This window comes from Palaemon carinicauda, chromosome 45 (genome assembly GCF_036898095.1).
Source record: "Palaemon carinicauda isolate YSFRI2023 chromosome 45, ASM3689809v2, whole genome shotgun sequence".
Classification (NCBI taxonomy): Eukaryota; Metazoa; Arthropoda; class Malacostraca; order Decapoda; family Palaemonidae; genus Palaemon; species Palaemon carinicauda.
This window is the reverse complement of record NC_090769.1, coordinates 9,586,873-9,594,372: the sequence shown is the minus strand read 5'-3', so window position 1 is coordinate 9,594,372 and position 7,500 is coordinate 9,586,873.

Below are 7,500 nucleotides of genomic sequence, written 5' to 3'. Positions count from 1 at the left end.
AGAGCTTCGTAGTTTAGACCAACTATCAATTATCTAGAGGCAGAAAGCAGAATATGTATTCGCTCATGGTTGTCAGTATGCGTTCAACTATTCTAAATATATAATGCTAAAGCAAAACAAAAAGAAACACAATGATACGAATGAAAAAAAAAATACAAAATTGATTGTTTCAATTTGGACTTAAAAAAGCTCTTAAGGAATATTTTAATTTTTTCGTTGACGGGCAGAGGTCAGCAGATATGGAGATTCATACAATGGTTCAACTGACTAGCGAAAAATGTTTCCCCTTGTGTCGTAGCTGAAAAAATAATGTGGTTCAGGAATGGAGAAAAAAATCATCTTTGACGAAATATTCCTAGAAACGTATTTTATTCTCAGAACGAAATCATGAATTAAATTCATCTACATTATTTTACAAATATTTTCGTCGGAGGATATATTTTGAATCGTGTAATAAAGTAAAGTATTTTACTAGAAAAAAAAAATGAGCCATGTTATTCTGCTTCTTATTCATGGGGTAACAAGGAGAAATATACATTGAGTAATGATGGAATCAACGAATTATTCTCTTGCTGATCAAAGTAATACAGGGGAAAAGAGAGCCAATTGGCACTATTACTAGTTCTTTGCTAGTGAACAATAGCATCGTTTATATACCTTCATTGCGAGCATTCTTTCCAAACAACTGCTGTCGACGCGTGTATAGTCACTAGTTTCTCCTAAATAGAAATAGAGAGGTCGGGGAAATAAATTAACGTCTTTTCTTATGATTGCAGCCTATTTGAGTATTTTGCATTTCATTTCCTTATGTAAATTTAGAAAAGAATTCTGTCCCTGTACACATTACTTCCATGGGTAAAAATATCTACATAATATTAGAGGCAATTGATCTTCAATCATGTTTCTTTTTCGTGAAATCTTTCTGCTTGTTTTGGGACAATTTGCGCTGCTTGAAAAAAAATCCACGAGAAAATTAGATGACCTAAAACGGCGTTTTGCTCCGTGATGTTGAGAATTTTCGAAATTACCAGATCGGATAGTAAATTGTGTTTGTATAAGAAACACGGTTCAACCTATTTGGGAAAGGTTGAATCGTTAACTTCGTGAAAATAGCGATGCTAGGTTCCGTAAGGGCAATAATCTCAGTCTGTACGAAATGATATGTATTAACTCTCGTCGACTTGTACGAAAAGGAATATGTAGTTCATAGAAAGAGGACTGGTAAAGTTGGTAGCTTGGATTATGTGAGTCGTGTTGTTTTGCAAATGCTAACTGGTATGTGCTTGGTTACACTGTTAAGAATTTCCAGTAAAAAAACGGCAAATGTCTGGCAACATTTATTCCAGGATTTTTACCGCTTTTAAAAACGGATATACTGACGTAGAGTGATATTACGGTCAATAACCCGTAGAAGATAATAAAAAAATAAGGTAAAAATTACGGTCGCCTGTATTTTACTGAAATAGGGTTGAGAAAAGTATATTTTTAAGGAGAATTTTTTATTAAAATAACAGTTTTTTTCTAACAGTGTAAACCATTTAGTTCATGAAGTCAATATTACAAACTCTAATCCATGGGGTTTTTTAACGGAGCCATATATTTTGTTGTCAGTGAGTTTTCTGTTTGTTGATAGATCGAGGACCAAATGAAATATGCTTTATATTTGGACATGTAGAAACATCAAAACTATTAACTCACAATAATCAATTCGGAAAAATCTGTGTAATTTGAAGTTATAGCAAAGCGAAAGTTAGAGCTCAAAATTATTGGTCTGAAATGTCAAAATGTCAGAACTGAAAAGCATTAGCTCAAGCTATGTAATTGTTACATATCAGAGTAGTATAGGTCTTCGTGTAGTTCGAAGGTATTAGAAGAGCAAACGTCTTAGTATAGGCTATGTATTCCAAATATCAGAACCGTAAAACTATTAACTATGATTATGTAGTTTAGAGATAACGAAACTATAAAAGTGTTTACGCAGGTAAACTAGTGTAGAATAATAAAAGAAGCTTGGCGTTAGCCAAACTACTAGAGGATGTCTGAAAGAATGGAAGATATAAAATATAAGTTGATAGGTGGAGATATCAACGTGAGAGAGAGAGAGAGAGAGAGAGAGAGAGAGAGAGAGAGAGAGAGAGGAGAGAGAGAGAGAGAGAGAGAGAGAGTAATTTTGTCTACCTGCTTCTCTAAGAGCTGTTTGTGTTAAAAAAAATTATGTATCCTGAACGAATGGATGAGCGATAATGAAACATCATAAATATTGATTTTTCGCTACATATTTACTTGATAATGATATTGATAAAAAAAAAAAAAAAAACGACACAACAACAAAAAATATTGACAGTAAAACGATACAAGAATAATATTGATAGAAAAAACGATACAGTAACAATTTCAGTAACAACAACAATAATAATGATAATAAGAATAATAATTGTAATAAAGTTAAAATAGTGATACCTCCAGAACATTTCCCCAATCCGCAAATAAGCAACACGAACCTATCTCCGAGGTAGAGGACAAAAAAGAAAAAGAAAAAGAAAAAAAAAAAGAAACGTCGTATCAGTACATACTGTAAGCAATGAATATGTTGATGATTAGGAACCCCAGGTAATTTCGCTTGTTAAGTTGACAGGGACGTAATTAGAAGAACAAACACAGGTCGCTGCGGGGTCTCAGATAAACACATAAAACCTTTAAAGCTTTGCTCGTGTTTGTTTAAGCTCTTCGTCAAAACCGTTTCCTCGATCGATAAACGCAAGACGCCAACCAGGCCTCATGATGATGATGATGAGGAAGAGGAGGAGAAGGAATATGCTGATGACGATGATGATGATGATGATGATGATTATGACGCATTACATAGCTCTCTCTCTCTCTCTCTCTCTCTCTCTCTCTCTCTCTCTCCTCTCTCTCTCTCTCTCTCTCTTTGTGAGGGGAGGGGGAGAGGGGGACCGATCCCTTGCGCCAACCATTTGAATGTATTTTAGACATGTGATGACGATTCGGTTAAATTTGCTCTAGTTAGAATTATTTTTATCCCCTCTCTCTCTCTCTCTCTCTCTCTCTCTCTCTCTCTCTCTCTCTCTCTCTCTCTCTCTCTCTATATATATATATATATATATATATATATATATATATATATATGTGTGTGTGTATGCATATATATATGTGTGTATGCATATATATATATTATATATATATATATATATATATATATATATATATATATATATAATCAATAGTTTCCACTATGTTTTAGTATTTCGGTGGTCTCTCAAAAATCTCTTTCAAAAGGTTAACTGACTTATGTCAAAATATGTGTTCACGTATTTGTCAAATATAAGCAATTTGAATATAATTTTTATCTAAAATCTCGGAAGAAAACTTTTTTTAATCTCCTCAATTAAAACATAAATGATATTGGTCAAGGACCTTGAATCATTAGAAAAATAATGTATGAAGTAGTTTAAAAACAATACCATATTTAACAATAAAACAGAAGTAATATTTGAGAAAAAAATGAGCAATAGTGTTAGTTCAAAAGCATTAAAAAAGTTATATTTGAGAAAAAATAGCAATATTTTTTTTTTTATTTTCAAAGCGTTAAAAGAGTTATATTTGAGAAAAAAAAATATATTGTAACGTTGTTAGTTTCAATGTATTAAAAAAAGTTATATTTGAAAAAAAAAGGTAGAGTAATAGTTTCAAACCTAAAGAGTTATATTTCAGAAAAAAAAATAGAGTAATATTGTTAGTTTTAAAGCAATAAAAAAGTTATATTGAAGGAAAAAGAGTAAAATTTTAAGTGTAAAAGAATTAAAAAGTTATATTGAAAAAATATATATAGTAATTTTTTTAAGTTTCAATGGATTAAAAAGTTATATTTGAGTTAAAATGGAGTATATAATAATTTTTTTATCTTCAAAGTATCCAAAAAGGTATATTTTGAGAAAAAAATAGAGTAACATTTTAGTTTCATAGCATTAAAAAGAGACATATTTGAAAAAAGAGTAACATTATTAGTTTCAAAAGCATTAAGAAAAAAGTTATATTTGAGATAAAATAGAGTATATTGTTAGTTTCAAGCCAGTTAATATTACTAAAAGTAATCGCTAGATATCGGGCTATCGAAATAGAAGGAGGACAAGTTTCATTTCGAGGCCGAATAGAAAACGAAAATAACCCAACTCGACGACATGGAATGTCTGTATAGGGCCGCTGAGAAGCCGAGCCCTCGGCATAACACGACAAAGCTTCCTATCGGTCTATAAAAGCCCGAGACAAACAACAACGAAAACGAATTGAGCGAAAAGAAACCTTGAGAAAACAAGTTTCTTTCACTTGAGGAAAAAAAGAAAAAAGAGAAAAATGGAGGACACGGACGAGGTGAAAGGAAGCTTATTGCAATTCTGAATACAATCACAAGGGCTGAAAATGGAATAATACCGACCTCACCAACTTCCATTCTTGATTGTGAAATAGAGTCACTAGGCCGACAAAGGATGATCTGCCCGACCCTGTGTATCTTCCATAAAACCTCGCGGGAAGGGAGGGGTGAAGGAGCTAGGGAATCCTCTTCAGGGGGTAAAGAGGGAGCAAGAGAGAGGAAGGGGGTGTATGGGTTCAAGAGAACGGGATGGGGGGAGGGGGCAGAGAGGGGTAAAACCCATCTCCTCCACATATCGGCGATACAAGGACGATATTTCAAGATTCTGGAATATATTATGAATCACATAGATTCACTGGAAAAGATATAGCATTTTGAACACGCCTTTTAAGAGGGGAAACGAGGGGTGAATTTCGATATATCGAGTGCATAAATTGCGTCTATTCTTAGCCTCTGGAAAGAGGTGCCATAACAACATATCTCTTCTGGGACGGCGTACGTTCCATCCACGAATTTCCCATCGTACTGTATTTCATGCGTGCTTTCTTCTGGGGGGAGTTATATTTTACGGATATCTGGGAGAAAATTGAGGTTAAATTACTGAAAATCGGATACGGAACTGAAAGCATAACAGGTTTAATGTGGAAGCGATATTTGATTTGCAGGGGAAGATGGAACGGTCTGTGTTAGAGACTGTAAACTTCCGTTCTGTTACTTCCAGTCACTTGAAAAGCAGTATAAAGACTTAGAAATAATTCCATTTGCAATTGCTGACCCATTAGCGAATAGTTTAGTTCTTTAGCAATAAACAAAAGTCATGGAAAAAGACACCCTCTACAAACATCGTTTTTTAGAAAATATGATTTAGGTGTAAATGGTATTTTAGCAATTTTACTTATTAGAGATGTAAGTTATTCATATTAGATAGATTGTTTACTATTAAACGAAATACTGTAGAATCAGATGTAATAAAGTAAACATCACAGAAGAGAGAGAGAGAGAGAGAGAGAGAGAGAGAGAGCGAGAGAGAGAGAGAGAGAGAGAGAGAGAGAGAGAGAGAGAGAGAGAGAGATCATTTGTGAAAAAAAAAACATAATAAACCGAAGCTTATATAGATAACTATGAAAATCAGACAATGAAACGAACTGATAAAGAACCAAGTCTAAACTTACAAAATCCTGAGAGAGAGAGAGAGAGAGAGAGAGAGAGAGAGAGAGAGAGAGAGAGAAAGAGAGAGAGAGAGAGAGAGAGAGAGAGAGAGAGAGAGATTGCTTGTGTAATCAGAGGCTGAAGCAAATTAAGAGCTTTCTCAAACTCAACAGGTCTTTTGTATTAAGTCTCAGAACTCGTCGTCAGAGCAAATTTTAGGACCACTTGAGCACGTCCCGAGAGACGACGAACTCGTTTGGAAAAAAAAAAAAAAAAAGAGTAGGAAGAATATAAAGAAAAATGCCCCATTTCACCTTAAACTGGACGCTCCATTTTTACTACTCTTGCTCTTCTTTTTATTGATATTTTTGTCTAGGCTCCATCCATACGTGTGCGCAAGTTTGTTTTATTATTTTTAATGAGTTGATGTCGCTTTTTTTTTTTTTTTTTGTCACCCATCCTCCAAATACTGACCAGACCATCACTCCCCGGAGCGCGGCATATGTACAGTTAGACACATAAATTCATAGTTCACCTTTCTAAAGAATTGTACCCAGCCACACCCTTACTGAGCGGGGAATTCCTGTTTAGCCACACCCACCATCTATACCATCTTACATTATCTTTGGTTACTCGGTGAGAAGAAAGGCTGTGAAAGGGGGCATTTCTTTGGAGCAAGGTGTGCCAGGGACTCCTGTGCCTAACTTTACATACCTACTCTGCTAGCACATACACAACACACACACACACACACACACATATATATATATATATATATATATATATATATATGTGTGTGTGTGTGTGTGTGTGTGTGTGGTGCGTGTGTGTATAAACATATATATATATATAAATATATATATATATATATATATATATATATATATATATATATGCGTGTCTGTATGTATTCACTTATTCTTTCTAACAGATAGTGGGTCCAGAGAAGATCAACAAAAATTACTGCCACACTCATTCGTCAATTACTGATTATTGGCTGAACCTCCGATGCAGTAAATCTTCCACAGCATCAGTTGGTTCATACATTAACATAAAGCACGCCAGCAGCTTGTATAATGTTTTGCATAGATTATACCACCTAACCTTATCTTACATACATTCATGCGATCCCTTGATATTCAAGGTCCTTCCTACCAATCCACTAATTAATCCTTTCGCGCCCTTTATCTCCTACTTCTTAGCACTTGTGAATTGTCGCCCATTCTTTTCACATGACTGAGCCATCTCACAATTCTATGATCCATCCTTACATGTTCAAGGATGTTCCTGCCAATCCCCTAATTAACCCTTTCGCGCCCTTTATCTCCTATTTCTTTGCACTTGTGAATTGTCGCCCATTCTTTTCACATGACTGAGCCATCTCATAATTCTATGATCCATCCTTTCAGCTATGCTATGCTTGTTGCCACTTCTGAATATCTTCACATTTATCACATTACCAATTCTTCTCACAGCAGATATACTAGGCAAAGAATAGATATCTTCATATTCAACCTTTATCGTTTTTATCACTCAACAGTACATGGCTTCCACAGACAACACAAGTCTTTACCGATCTTTTGCACATATCCTACTACCTTTTCTCGCGTCCTATTTTATAGTTAGCTTCTTCTCTTGTCTTTCCATCGTCCATCCTACTAACCTTCATTACTCCATCTTAGTTTCTTTAAACTTTCATTTTTTTCTCTCAACGTGGTGCTCTTGATCACACTTTCGAACACTTACCAGCTTATGAAGTTTCTCTTCTCTGTTCCCGATAAGCTCTGCATCGTAGTAAGCATCAAACTTTCTTATCCTACGACTCCCACTTTCCATTCTCTGGCCTCTGACATCATTTCATTCAAAAAAATGTTGAACATCCCTTGAGACATTAGACAACATTATTTCAAACAGGTTATTTAAGACAACCCAGCCTTTCTCTTCCTCACAAATTCTTATCA